This window comes from Stegostoma tigrinum, chromosome 5 (assembly GCF_030684315.1).
Source record: "Stegostoma tigrinum isolate sSteTig4 chromosome 5, sSteTig4.hap1, whole genome shotgun sequence".
NCBI classification, from domain to species: domain Eukaryota; kingdom Metazoa; phylum Chordata; class Chondrichthyes; order Orectolobiformes; family Stegostomatidae; genus Stegostoma; species Stegostoma tigrinum.
This window is the reverse complement of record NC_081358.1, coordinates 73133294-73149466: the sequence shown is the minus strand read 5'-3', so window position 1 is coordinate 73149466 and position 16173 is coordinate 73133294.

The window sequence follows — 16173 nt, the reverse complement described above, 5'->3', positions numbered from 1 at the left end:
ACTTCCACCATCTGCAATCCGACCCCACCACCAAAGACATTTTTCCCTCTCCACCCCTATCTGCTTTCCGGGGGGGCCACTCTCTCCGTGACTCCCTTGTTTGCTCCACACTCCCCACCAGCCCCACTGCCCTGGCACTTTTCCCCGCAACCACAGTAAGTGCTATACCTGCCCCTACACTTCCCCCTCACCCCCATCCCAGGCCCCAAGAAAACATTCCACATCAAACAGATGTTCACCTGCATATCTGCTAACGTGGTATACTGTATCCGCTGTTCCCACCGTAGCCTCCTCTGCATCGGGGAAACCAAGCAGAGGCTTGGGGACAGCTTTGCAGAACACCTATCCTCGGTTCCCAACAAACAACTGCACCTCCCAGTTGCGAACTATTTCAACTCCCCCTCCCATTCCTCAGATGACATGTCCATCCTGGGCCTCCTGCGGTGCCACAATGATGCCACCCAGCATCTCATAATTCTCTTGGGAACCCTGCAGCCCAATGGTGTCAATGTGTACCTCACAAGCTTCAAAATCTCCCTTTCCCTGACCGTATCCCAAAACCAGCCCAGTACCCCCCCTCCCTAACCTGTTTTCCCATCTATCCCCTCCTCCCACCTCAAACCACACCCCCATCTCCTATCTACTAGCCTCATCCCGCCTACGTGACATGTCTGTCCTCCCTGGACTGACCTATCCCCTCCCCAACTCTCCACCCACACTCACCTTTACTGCCTCCTTGACATGCTGTCTCCTCTTCACCTATCTTCTCCTTTATCCATCTTCTCTCCACCTCCCCCTCTCTCTCTATTTATTTCAGAATCCCCTCCCTCTCCCCCATTTCTGAAGAAGGATCTGGACCCAAAACATCAGCTTTCCTGCTCCTCTGATTTAATTATGCTGTTGTGATTTTACGTTGAAGAACCTGATCGAAAGACATGAGAATGGTTGAGAATAGCAGAGAAAATGGTGACAGGATTGTTATCAAATGTTCTTGAGATGTTCAAATAGAGTTAAAGCTGGATTCAGAATTACTGTTCTTATGAGATGGTTGAACCACTTCCTGTTCTGTAACGGGTGTGGAAGGAATGATGACTGTGTCATTGATCCTATTATCCACTTAGGCATTCTGCAAGGGTGTTGCCCTTGAAATGCTAATGTGAGCAAACAGTATTTGCATCTTCACTGACTCCTATAAGGATCTTCAGGGAGGCAGTAAAAAAACAATGGGTGGCCTTCCAAATACCTCATAACCCCAGAATTGGGTACACAGATTTGTAATAAAATCTGACATGAGTGAACATAACCTTTATTAAGGAGGTGCATTTTCACTTTAAGTAAGCTTAGGGAGACTCACCGGAAATTGTCAGCAGAATGTTGGTCTCCTGATGTGTTTGGGAAGGGACACATCAATCGTAGTGAAAGGAAGCTCAGGAATTAAAAACATTAGAGCTTTACTCTGCCAGCATCATGGGGTCTTCCAATCACTTATCACAATTTTCCCAATTCAAGCACTAAGTTACTAAACTCTAAGATCTTTGTGTTCGTAGCTCTCCTCAACTCTTCCGAAGACTTACTTGCAGTGGTCATGAGGTTGGCACATAGTTCTTCTGTAGCTGATGGGTCACCAAATTTGTATTCCCAATGCTGTCATATCATCATTACAACACAGAAGGAAGCTGTTCAGCCCATCCAGTCCATGTCAATTCTCTGTAGAACAGTCCAGTCAGTTTCATTACCCTGTTCTACGCATGTGGCTCTTAGAGTTTATTTCCCTCAAATGCTCATCCAGTTTCATTTTGAAATCATTGAGTGTTTCCCTCTGAAAATGTCACTAATTGAAGAGTCGTCCCCAAGCTTCAAAGCAAATTCGTTAGTACATTGCTAAACAAAAGACTTACATGCATTTTAAAATAATCATAGATTTATTTTACACCATTATTTATTGTAATATATCAGATTTTACTTTGCATCAGTTTTGTTTTTACAAAGCATTCTCAAAAATCATAATCCTAGGAGACTTTGATTGGTACAGAAAACAAAATTATTGCAGAAAATGGGCAAACATATCCAGGAATATCCAAGGAAAAATTAATGATGTGATAGATATCACTAAGTATTATTACATGGTAGGTGCCCAGGCTGAAGCACATAGATCTGAGAAAGGGCACCAATATAATGAATGTAAACACAAAGGTCATTAGGTGGTTTTATACCTTTTAGTCATTCTTCTTTGTAACAATGGAAATGGTTTTAACTTTTTCATAGCACATTTAATTGGTGTACATTACTGGGAATGGCATGAAACCATGTCAGCTGGATGAAGGTTCATGACATATAATGTGTCTCTGTAAATAAAAGTTTGGAAGTATAAAAAGATTTGCACCTGAATTTGCACAATGATGGAAGAGCTCTGTGCCTGAGCTAAATTGGAAGATTTGTCCCGATATCCATTTTCCCTGAGGGATTAAATAAGGTGGGGCATATTTCACATATTCACAGTTCATGGAGGCAGCAGGCTTTACAAATTTCAGGAAAATTAAACCTACATGAGTTCTTTGGAGACATCAGGTACCTTTTTGAGAGCTTCAACAATTTTCACCAAGTGCTACAGACCTATAACAATTTTAAAAACAGGTGTTGCCATCCAAATGATTCAGAGGGTGGGGTTTGCAAGCTTGGGAGAGCAACGTTTTTGCCTATTGTGACTCAGATGTACAGTTCAGAGGAAGAGGAATTTTCCAGAGCAAGTCAAGACTGCATTTCATGGTAAGGAAACTGCAAAGTAGAAATGGCATCTTTGCACATTTATGCTATAGAGGTACGTGAGCAGGAGCAGCTTGAGAGAAGCAATAAGTTCAAGAATTGGAGTCAGCACGAACTAGGCAAGAGAAGGAACAGGAGGAATAGAGAAGGACAAACAAGTTTTGCCCTGAGGCCAGAGTTTATTGACTGCAGTGTGAGAACCTGACACTGGTTCAGATTAAAATGGAAATTGGCTGCTGACATAAGTGCAATGCTGAGAGAAGGTTTGGTACTACAATCTGCGGATCATCATGTCCTGCTAGTTGCGTTCAAGGTCATAGTGAGATAATAAGTGTTATATTGCTGGGATAATGGGAACTGCAGATGCTGGAGAATTCCAAGATAATAAAATGTGAGGCTGGGTGAACACAGCAGGCCAAGCAGCATCTCAGGAGCACAAAAGCTGACGTTTCGGGCCTAGACCCTTCATCAGAGAGGGGGATGGGGAGAGGGAACTGGAATAAATAGGGAGAGAGGGGGAGGCGGACCGAAGATGGAGAGTAAAGAAGATAGGTGGAGAGAGTACAGGTGGGGAGGTAGGGAGGGGATAGGTCAGTCCAGGGAAGACAGACAGGTCAAGGAGGTGGGATGAGGTTAGTAGGTAGCTGGGGGTGCGGCTTGGGGTGGGAGGAAGGGATGGGTGAGAGGAAGAACAGGTTAGGGAGGCAGAGACAGGTTGGACTGGTTTTGGGATACAGTGGGTGGGGGGGAAGAGCTGGGCTGGTTGTGTGGTGCAGTGGGGGGAGGGGACGAACTAGGCTGGTTTAGGGATGCAGTAGGGGAAGGGGAGATTTTGAAACTGGTGAAGTCCACATTGATACCATATGGCTGCAGGGTTCCTAGGCGGAATATGAGTTGCTGTTCCTGCAACCTTCGGGTGGCATCATTGTGGCAGTGCAGGAGGCCCATGATGGACATGTCATCTAGAGAATGGGAGGGGGAGTGGAAATGGTTTGCGACTGGGAGGCGCAGCCGCTTTTTGCGAACTGAGCGGAGGTGTTCTGCAAAGCGGTCTCCAAGCCTCCGCTTGAATCCCCAATGTAGAGGAAGCCGCACCGGGTACAATGGATGCAGTATACCACATTGGCAGATGTGCAGGTGAACCTCTGCTTAATGTGGAATGTCATCTTGGGGCCTGGGATAGGGGTGAGGGAGGAGGTGTGGGGACAAGTGTAGCATTTCCTGCGGTTGCAGGGGAAGGTGCCGGGTGTGGTGGGGTTGGAGGGCAGTGTGGAGCGAACAAGGGAGTCACGGAGAGAGTGGTCTCTCCGGAAAGCAGACAGGGGAGGGGATGGAAAAATGTCTTGGGTGATGGGGTCGGATTGTAAATGGCGGAAGTGTCAGAGGATGATGCGTTGTATCCGGAGGTTGGTAGGGTGGTGTGTGAGAACGAGGGGGATCCTCTTAGGGCGGTTGTGGCGGGGGCGGGGTGTGAGGGATGTGTTGCGGGAAATACGGGAGACGCGGTCAAGGGCGTTCTCGATCACTGTGGGGGGAAAGTTGCGGTCCTTAAAGAACTTGGACATCTGGGATGTGCGGGAGTGGAATGTCTTATCGTGGGAGCAGATGCGGCGGAGGCAGAGGAATTGGGAATAGGGGATGGAATAATAGTTTCAAAATCTCCCCTTCCCCTACTGCATCCCTAAACCAGCCTAGTTCGTCCCCTCCCCCCACTGCACCACACAACCAGCCCAGCTCTTCCCCCCCACCCACTGCATCCCAAAACCATCCAACCTGTCTCTGCCTCCCTAACCGGTTCTTCCTCTCACCCATCCCTTCCTCCCACCCCAAGCCGCACCCCCAGCTACCTACTAACCTCATCCCACCTCCTTGACCTGTCCGTCTTCCCTGGACTGACCTATCCCCTCCCTACCTCCCCACATATACTCTCTCCACCTATCTTCTTTACTCTCCATCTTCGGTCCGCCTCCCCCTCTCTCCCTATTTATTCCAGTTCCCTCTCCCCATCCCCCTCTCTGATGAAGGGTCTAGGCCCGAAATGTCAGCTTTTGTGCTCCTGAGATGCTGCTTGGCCTGCTGTGTTCATCCAGCCTCACATTTTATTATCTTATATTGCTGGGGCTTTCCAAGGCTCAGCCAGAGACCTCTGTAGAATTTCACAGCCAGTCACAGGAAGCTGCATCAAGGCAATGACTGATTCATTCTTTGCTTCGGGGTGAGGCAGCAAATTATCTTCCCAAAGGGTGTGGCATTGCAGACGCTGAAGACAAGGGGTTTGCAGAATTAGCAGACTTCCCTCAAATATGAGGATAGGGGCAGTCTGTTGACTGCACCCACATTGCCTTAAAGGCACCAAGTGTATCAAATCAACAACATTATAGACAGGAATAGCTTTCAATCCTTGAATGTGCAGGTAGTGTGTGACCACACCAGGGTGCTCCTACGTGTCTTTGTATGGTACCCTATTCTGAGGGAGGGTCACCGGACCTGAAACGTTGACTCTGCTTTTTCCTTCACAGATGTTGTCAGATCTGCTGAGCTTCTCCAGCAACTTGTTTTTGTCCATGGTGCTCTGAAAGTTGCATTGACTCATTTATCTTGAGGAATTCACACCTGTCTGTATTCTCAGACAACAGTACAGGTCAATGGATGTTTTCTTCTCCCTTAAGGAAATAGCTGATGATCCCCTTTTGACAGCTACAAGTGGAGCCTGAAAATCACTAGAACAATAGTCTGATGCTGCCCCATAATACTTTACTGACGTTGTGAAGATGCACTTTAGGTACCTTGACCATTCTGGAGGAACTCTGTAGAACTCATCACAGGGGTCTTAAGAATAGTTGTGTGCAGCATGCTATACAATATGGCATGTTGGAGGTGCCAGTAACCAAATGAAAAGAGGCTGGGCCTATAGCTCTGATGTATGGAGCGAATGAATTATGAGGAACAGGAGGAGGAGGCCATTATCCAGGCTCATGGATCTGCCCATAAATGCAGCAATGGAAGACCAGCTGAGGGGAAGTCTCCTGTACACATGATTGATTGCTTACATCAGGTTCTCCTTGACTCTTAAAAAGTCTCAAATTACATTACCCAGTCCACAGTGAGCAGAACCTTGGACCTCCTAAGTTACTACCAACTCCTTTAGGGAAACGCCCATGGCAACTAAAGAATAAACTAACAGTACATACTGAACATCAATGCTACCATGACCATAACCCTTGGCCTCAGTATAGTGCACAAATAAACCTTGAGAATGGCTTTACAACCAGGAACATTATACATAATATATATAAGGCTGTTAATGAGCCAGTGAAAACACGGTCTGTAAAAATGTTCAATTTGCCAAGAGCACAAGTAGGAATCATAACTTTAAACCTATGACCTTTGAATATGAATGTAAGTGTTAACAGTACTGTAGCTCCTGCTGTTATGCTAAATGATGACACAAGTATGTTAGAACAACTCCTTCATTGATCTTCCCTAAATCTATCCACCACTGATGTCCAGTTTTAGGAATGGGAGACATGTGTAACAAGTAATAGAGCAGTCTCGATCACCTGGAAAACAAAGGCTTCCAACGTAGTGTGTAAAACACACAAATATAATTTCCTTAAGCCTTCATGGTATCTCAAAATGGGTAAAATCCACGTCAGTGACCATGTAACCCTTAAGTACAGATGGTGGCCTTCGACACAGCGCTACTGCTTGAGGTAGAACAGATAAACTGGAATGATCCTGTCTGATCATTGATCCCACTTAAAGACAATAGGTAATGGACAAGGAAATGCTGCAAGGAGCATCTCATCTGCAACCTTTGGTATACTACAACCTCATCTGAAGGTCTGGAGAAAGAAACAGACTTTCACTGCTCATCCTGGGCACTCTATTTCTCCTGATTGGATGAATAAGCGATAAACATTAATGAGCAGTCTTCAGTGCCAGTTTTCAGAACATGTTATTCCTTAAACTTTTTCATTGAGAGTACTTGTGTACAAAAACAGACAAAAATACGTTTGGAAATTTTGATTTGTATTTACAAAGTGCTTAACTGCAATATAAACGAAGCGATATGAAGTGAAACCATCGTGAATCAACCATTGAACAAAGCAACAAAGCACCCTGAATTCAGTTACATTTCCCCTGCTCCAGTTGTACCTTGCACCAGGTAGAATCAGGCTGCTCAAGTCTCATGCCTTGGAGTACAGTGACCAGGTTCGTTTTGCAGGCAAGTGCTGGGGACAGACCTCAGACTTCAGCTTTTACATTTCTAAAGAGGAAGCCATTGTCACTAGGACTGCTGGAGCAGACAAGAGCTCTTCTCAAGGAGCTGATGACCTAGAAGAAGATGAGGGTACCAAGATGGTCTCAGAACCTTGAACCTCCTAAATTACTTCCACCATCATACTTTCAGATAGATTGCATGGGGTGCAGCATTCTACTCCAGCAACTTTTATGCTGCCAATGTAAATGCCCTGTTGAGGGAGTACATCTCCTCATGTATTCCATGGGTGTCAAGTGGTCTGACCTCAATACCCCAGGCTGTGAACTGGCCCTTATAACCTTTTGCAGGAAGTCATGTTGCCCTTGCATGTGTTCTGTGTTCTGTGTGATGCTGCATGTATCACTCCAAGAGATTTACCATTTTCTTGTGGTTGAAACTCGATCCCCTGAGATATGGTGGAGATCAACACCATCATAGACTCCTCCACCTGCAGTATATGAACTTGTATTGCTTAAGTAACTCTGTTAGGTGTCCACACATGTCCAAATACTGTGTTCCAAAGGTGACTCCTCAGACCTCAAGTCCTTGTTCCACTTTCCTCCTTCCTCCTTCCGACAAGGAGGACTGTCTCTAACTCTATGCTTTCTCATCCTCTCCAGTGTGGAATCCTGCACCCTCTACTACTGACACTATATGTTTTTACATTCCACTAATACTCTAGTACCTGTGCAAGGATTTGACAAAGTATTGATCGCCAGCTAACATTTCTGGCCTTGGCTCAATATTCCATGAGATTGCAGATTATGTTTGAATATAATTCAGTTGCAGCTGATGGCCAATAACACTTCGTTGTTGCCGAGTCTTGAGTCGCTTGAACTGTTTGGAGTCAATTCCGCTTAGCATAGTGACAGTGCCACATAACACGATGAAAGGGTTTACTTAAGGTGAATATGGCTCTGTGTAGTAGGCATTCTTAACAATACTGTGATGGTAGATTCATGTGAGGCAATTTTGATGGGGAGTGTGGTTAAAAATGCTTTCCCTTACCTTCTGCCACATACCCAATTGAGAAACTATGTCCTTTATGACTCAAACAGATCTTGTGGCTGCCAAGACACTTTCGATGACGAACACTGAAGTCCCCTACCCAAAATATATTCTGTGCACTTCCAGAAAATGTAAAGCAGCTGGAGGAGGATTTGGGCAGATTTAGAGAATGGGCTAGAATGTGGAAAATGGAATATAATGTGGAAAAGTATGAGGTTATCTACTTTGGTAGGAGAAACAGAATATTTCTGAAATGGTAAGGCATTGGAAAGCGTAGAGGTATGAAGGGTCCTGAGTATCCTTGTTGATTAGTCACTGAAGCCTAGCATGTAGGTACAAGAGAGGTATCAGGAAGGCAACTGAAATGTTACCCTTCATCAAAAGAGAATTTGAGTACAGTAGTGCATTCTTACTTCAGTTGTATAGAAGCTTGGTTAGACCACATCTGGAGTAATGTGTGCCATTTTGACTCCTTAACTCAGGAAGGATTTTTTAAATTCACTCACGGGATGTGGGCAACACTGACTTGGTCAGCTTTTATTGCTCATCCATGTTGCCCTTGAGCAGGTGGTGGTGAGCTGAATCAGCAGCAAAAATTTGGTTTTGGCTTCAGTTCTGACTTCGCTAACTACCATCTATTTGATTTGATTTATTTATTGTCACATGTATTTTTGTTTTGCAAAATACAGTGAAAAGTGTTGCATAGTGTTGCCACTTTCCAGAAGCATACTAAAACACAGGAAAGTAAACTAAAACATAGACTATAAAGGCAGAAAAAGAAAGAAATAAAGAAAAAGTGTTCAATTTTATTTGCATTCTGATACAGCAGAAGATGGAAATCTTTGTGGAAAATGGCAAGAAGCAAGTTTAAATTGTTAGCAGAAGTCTGAAGAAGAGTCATACTGAATTCAAATCTTAATCCTATTTCAGTCTCCACAAATGCTGCAAGAACTACAATGTTTCTCCAGCATGCTGTGTTTTTTTTGTAAACTGTTAGGTATGATTATCCTTTGATACTCTTGAATTCTGAGTGGTATTAATCATGTAAAAGTAGTCTGACGTTTTTTGAGCCTGATAGTAACATGGATTACCATGCAAGTAAAGTCAGTAGGAAATATTGGTGCAAAGTAATCATTAAGAACTTTATCCACTTCCTCTGGATCCATGCACAGACTCCCTCGTTTGCCCTTAAGTGGACCAACCCTTTCCCTCGTTACCCTCTTTCTCCTAATATACCTCGAAAATGGCTTGGAATTCTCCTTAACCCTACTTGCCAAGGATATCTCACAGGCCATTTCAGCCCTCCTAATTCTTTGCTTAAGTTCTTTCCTGACTCCTTTATATTCCTCAAGGGCCTTGTCTGATTTCAGTTTCTCAAACCTTACGTATGCTACCTTTTCCTTTTTGACTAATCTTTCAATACCTCTTGTCTTCTAGGATTTCTGAATCTTACCTTCTGAATCTTTATCTTTTGCTCTCACAGGAAATCTGTTCAACTGACCTGTATTAGAGCCCAAGTGGCAGATAGAGTACATAGAACATAACAGCACAGTACAGGCCCTTTGGCCCTCGATGTCGTGCCGACCTGTCATACCAATCTGACCTCCACTATTCCATGTACGTCCATATGCTTATCCAATGACAACTTAAATTATCTAAAGTTAGCAAATCTACTACCGTTGCAGGCAAAGCGTTCCATTCCCTTACTACTCTGAGTAAAGAAAACTACCTCTGACATCTGTCCTATATCTTTCACCCCTCAATTTAAAGCTATGCCCCCTCGTGCTCACCATCACCCAACCAGGTTGTGGGCACGGATCTGTGCAGAATCTGAGCCAGCCTTTTCCCAGAATGACTGACTGAACATATCTCTGGAGGCGAACACTGCAGGCAGTCTTTGATATAAACAGATCCATTCACATACCTGACTAACTCAAGTGTGTTTGTGTCATCCTTCCAGACCCAGTGTGCAGTTAGATTATTTGTTAATTTTTGCTAACTTTTCCATAGACTTTTATAACCTGATTTTCTAAAAATGCATTATTCATTCATTTTTTATTCATGGGATGAGGGCATCATTGGCTAGGCAGCATTTATTGCCCATTCCTAATTGCCCAGAGGGCAGTTAAGAGTCAACCACATTGCTGTAGGTCTGGAGTCACATGTAAGACAGACCAGGTAAGGATGGCAGTTTCCTTCCCTAAAGGACATTTGTGAACCAGAGCGGGTTTTTCCAACAATTGACAATGGATTCTCGGTCATCATTAGATTCTTAAGTCCATATTTATTTAATTAAAATTCCACACAATCTGCCACAGTAGGATTTGAACCTGGGTCCCCAGAACTTTTTCTGGGTCTATAGATTAAAAGTCCAGTGATAATACCACTAGGCCAATGCCTTCCTATTTAGTTCCAGTCCTTATCAACTTGCAACTGTGCATCAGAACAGTTACTATTTAATTGAATTTGAAAGCCTGTATTCATCCATTTTGCTCCTAGTCTGGTCACAGCACGATTCAGTTACAGCTTGTCCCAACAGCACAGTTTCTTCCCGCAGTGTTTGTGAATTCAGTGTCCAAATCAATGGAATACCTCTTTCCCAACTCCTTCAGTAACACGTGTATCTTCACAATTTAATATTCCTAGTTACTAATCGAGATTTTGCTATTTGGCTCCTAGATCTGAAAATTTCTAAACAGATTCTTTGCATTTTTCTCCTCCCTTATCTTGTTGGCCCATACATGGACACAAAAAAATGGATCTTCATCTTCTTCAAAATCCTTAAGACAATTTGAAATGTCACTTACCCTAGCAAGAGTTGGGCAAAACGTAACATTGAGACCCTTGGTTGCCACCTTCAACTGATGTTCTCAGTCACGATAAATTCTGAGACACATTTTGTTAAAGCTTTTTGCCTGGTACTCGTCAGGACAATTTGCAACAATACCAATAAAGCAGAAACAGTGAGGTTAGCTGTTTCTTGCTGCTAAAATGCAGGAATGACAACTCGATGCTGTTGTCAGGCCAAAATTAGATGTGGATTTATCCTCAAACAGCCAACACCATCTAATTTCTCCAATTCCTACCTAATGCTATTATAATTGGTCTTCCCCAATTTCACACTTTCACCCAACGACCGGTCTTATTCTTATCCAAAACAATCTTAACACTTATGGAATTACAATCTAAAATGCTGCCCTACTGAAGTTTCGATCACATGGCAAAGGTCATTCCCCAAAACAATGTCTAGAATTGTCCCATTTCTAGTTCAACTGTCTACGTATTGGTTCAAGAAACCCTCCCGACTGCACCAAACAAATTCTGCCCCATCTAAGACTCTGGCACGAAGAGAGGACCAGTCAATATTGGGGAAGTTAAAATCACCCACTACAAGAGCTGCCTCTTGCTCCCCAGAGGAGCTCGAACAGTTCATCCACTTCACCAACACCTTCCACCCCAACCTTCAGTTCACCTGGGCCATCTCCAGCACATCCCTCACCTTCCTGGACCTCTCAGTCTCCATCTCAGGCAACCAGCTTGTAACTGATGTCCATTTCAAGCCCACCGACTCCCACAGCTACCTAGAATACACCTCCTCCCACCCACCCTCCTGCAAAAATTCTATCCCCTATTCCCAATTCCTCTGCCTCCGCCGCATCTGCTCCCACGATAAGACATTCCACTCCCGCACATCCCAGATGCCCAAGTTCTTTAAGGACCGCAACTTTCCCCCAACAGTGATCGAGAACGCCCTTGACCGCGTCTCCCGTATTTCCCGCAACACATCCCTCACACCCCGCCCCCGCCACAACCGCCCTAAGAGGATCCCCCTCATTCTCACACACCACCCTACCAACCTCCGGATACAACGCATCATCCTCCGACACTTCCGCCATTTACAATCCGACCCCACCACCCAAGACATTTTTCCATCCCCTCCCCTGTCTGCTTTCCGGAGAGACCACTCTCTCCGTGACTCCCTTGTTCGCTCCACACTGCCCTCCAACCCCACCACACCCGGCACCTTCCCCTGCAACCGCAGGAAATGCTACACTTGTCCCCACACCTCCTCCCTCACCCCTATCCCAGGCCCCAAGATGACATTCCACATTAAGCAGAGGTTCACCTGCACATCTGCCAATGTGGTATACTGCATCCATTGTACCCGGTGCGGCTTCCTCTACATTGGGGAAACCAAGCGGAGGCTTGGAGACCGCTTTGCAGAACACCTCCGCTCAGTTCGCAACAAACAACTACACCTCCCAGTCGCAAACCATTTCCACTCCCCCTCCCATTCTCTAGATGACATGTCCATCATGGGCCTCCTGCACTGCCACAATGATGCCACCCGAAGGTTGCAGGAACAGCAACTCATATTCCGCCTGGGAACCCTGCAGCCGTATGGTATCAATGTGGACTTCACCAGTTTCAAAATCTCCCCTTCCCCTACTGCATCCCTAAACCAGCCTAGTTCGTCCCCTCCCCCCACTGCACCACACAACCAGCCTAGCTCTTCCCCCCCACCCACTGCATCCCAAAACCAGTCCAACCTGTCTCTGCCTCCCTAACCGGTTCTTCCTCTCACCCATCCCTTCCTCCCACCCCAAACCGCACTCCCAGCTACCTACTAACCTCATCCCACCTCCTTGACCTGTCTGTCTTCCCTGGACTGACCTATCCCCTCCCTACCTCCCCACCTTTACTCTCTCCACCTATCTTCTTTACTCTCCATCTTCGGTCCGCCTCCCCCTCTCTCCCTATTTATTCCAGCTCCCTTTCCCCATCCCCCTCTCTGATGAAGGGTCTAGGCCCGAAACGTCAGCTTTTGTGCTCCTGAGATGCTGCTTGGCCTGCTGTGTTCATCCAGCCTCACATTTTATTATCTTGGAATTCTCCAGCATCTGCAGTTCCCATTATCTCTCCACTACAAGAGCCCTGTTGTTTTTAATCTTTCCATGATCTGCTTACATTTCTGCTCCTCTGTCTCCACCTGACTATTGGGAGGCCTATAATATAACTCCAACATAGTGATTGCTTATTCTCTTATTTATGCTCATTTTCTTATTCCTAAGTTTTACCCATTTGGCCAGGCTGGATGAGTCCTCCAAGATGTCCTCTCTTAGTGCAGCTATAACAAACTTCTTAATCAATAATGCAACTCCCCCAACATTCTTACATCCTGCTCTCATGCCTGAAACATCTAAACTCTAGAACATTGAGTTGCCTGTCCTATGCTTCTCTCAAATAAGTCTCTGAGTTGGTAACAACATCACGCTAATCCAGACTCCAAGTTCATCTGCCTTGCTGTGTACTCCTTGCACTGAAGTAAATACACTTCCACCTCAAGTCATCTTTCATTAGCCTGATCCTGTCTGTTCTTCTTTTTAGACTTACTTGACTTAATTTCTATCTACTCCTTAATCACTCCACATGCTGACCTGCTGTTCTGATTCCCACCTCCCTGCCACGTTAGTTTAAACTCTCCTAAGTAGTACAAGCAAACCTCCCTGAAAGGATGTTGGTGTCCCTCAAGTTTAGATGCAACCAGTCCTTCCTGGGAGGAAGTTCTTGCATAGATAGAACACATTGCTGCAACTGGGTTTCTTTGTTCAGCATTGGGTCAAGTTTCTTGAGTGTGGTTGGAGCTGCAGTCATCCAGACACGTATAAAGTAACCCATCTCACTCCTGAATAGACTCCTTGTAAATGCTGGACAGGAAATCCCTCCATATAGAGACTTGAAGATTGTTGCAACACCTCAGTGTGAACTGCGATCGCAGGCTCCTGTTAGAGCAGCAGCACAGTTGTTATAATTTATTCAGTGTTCCAGGGTAGCCATTGTTGCCTCAGAGCTTGGAAATTCAAATTCTAGATTCCACCCCATTTCAGGCTCTAAACCCCACTTTAGGAGGCCATTCCTAGGATTTTGATAATGGGGGATTCAACTATTGCAACACGATACATCCATTCTAATGGCATTGAATGGCACAAGGACATGGTTGGATTCTGTCTTGTTGGTGATGGTCACTGCCTGACACATGTGTGGGCACAAATATAACTTGCCATTGCCCACTTGCATCAGAGGAGTGGCAAATGGTGCTGTGCACTATGCAATCAATATCTCAATATATGAAATTATGATGGAACATGAGTGATTGCTGAAGCAGCTGAAGATTTTTGGGCCTAGCTCATTAGCATGAACAACCCCTGCATTAATGTTCTGGGATGAAATGAATGACCTCCAACAATCACGAACATCTTCTTTAGTGCTGAGTTTCTCTCCAACCAGTGAAGAGTTTCCCCTCAACTCCTATTGACTCTACCTTTTCTAGGGATCCTTGATGTTATACTCCAATAAATGCATTGATGCCAAGGCAGTCCCTTCACCTCATCGCTTGAGCTCAGCTCTTTTGTCCACACTTGGATCAAGCCTGTAATGAGATCAGGAATAGAGTGAATTTGGTGGAAGGCAAACTGAGCTTCAGTGAGCAGATTATTGTTGAGTAAGTACTGCATGAAAGCACTGTTGACCACGCCTTTCACCACTTTGCTGATGATTGAGAGTATACTGGTGGGGTGGGAATTAGTTCAATTGGATTTTTCTTGCCTTTTGTTGAGAGGACAAAATTTGACAGTATTTATTTTGTCGGGCAGATTGCCAGTTGTTGTAGCTGTGCTTGAACAGCCTGGCTAGGGTTCTGGAACACAAATTTTCTGCACTATGGACAAAATGTTTTCAGATCTCTTAGTCTTTACAATATCCAAAGCCTTAGCCACTTCTTGATAGGGTGTGAACCTCATTAGCTGAAGAATAGGTGTGATGCTAAAGTCTTCAGAAGGAGGTCAAATAGAAATCCACTCAACATATCTGGCTAAAGATAGTTGTGAAGGTATCAGACTTATCTTTTGCACTAATGTACTTGGCTCTGCCATTGTTGAACAGGGGGATATCTGTGGAGCTGTGTTAGCAGAGCACAAATTCAGTATTAAAGTTACAATGTTTTGGGGAGCGCAGCCTTTGCTATACTCAGCAAGAAGAATTTTCAATTCTCTGTGTTTATGAGTATCACCAGATCTGGGTATCCAATGGTTTTCATGTGATAATGCTTTTTGGCCTCTTATCATTTGGATGGTTTCTGTATTTCTCATGTAATTAACATCTTACTTTCATGCCCTTGCGTAATGTTACCATGCCTCTTTCCAGGCCTTCCTTTCTAGTGAGTAAATTTATGTTTATATCAATTTTTGTGGCATGTTAAATCTGTTAATTAATGGCATGTGTGTATAATCTCCATGCCCCTTTCTAATTTTAAGGTGGATCTTTCTGGCTTTTTCAGCTTATTGTGATGATGTCTTTTAAAGGTTAATTCCTACATGCATCTTTATCTTTAAATATTTTAACATCCAGTATTTACCCTATCTAAACAATTATACTTGTTTCCCAAGCAAAGCTCTACTTCTAACTAGATATTGGTACATAACTTAGGAGAAACAAAACAGGGGAAATTGGACAGTTGGGACGATAGTGGGGTTATCATATATGATCTATCAGCACTGTCATATAGGCAAGTTTGTACTGGAAAAAGTCCTGCCAAATCAAGCCTTTATGGGTAGAATGGCATTAACAGCTAGGGATTTGAAGATCTACTATGTGATACAAACAAAGAAAATCTGTGGCTATCCAGCCTAAGCCTACTTTCCAGATCTTGGTCTCATGTCTAATAGGTTATGGCATCTCAGGTGCAAATAAAAGTTTTTTTTTCAAATCCATAATGGTTTCTGCCTCAACCACCTTTTTTCAGGCAGTGAGCTCCAGATTTTGACTAGATGTCCGAAATTTGTACATCTCAATTTAATCTTCCCTCAGCTTCCTGTGGCCAAATGAAATCAACTCCAGCTTAACCGATCTTTCTCCATAGGTAAAATTTTCTATTCCTGTAATGTTCTCATAAATCTCCTTTGGTAAATGTTTAGAAACCATCAAAGGATACAAAAAATACAAGACAGAGAAACTGGAGTATAAGGATATATAAAAACAAACAGTAAAATAATTGGAAATGAAATGAGAAGCTGAAGTGGACCATAAAATGATACTGGATATTAATAATGGGAAACAAAGAAATGGCAGAGCATTGAAGA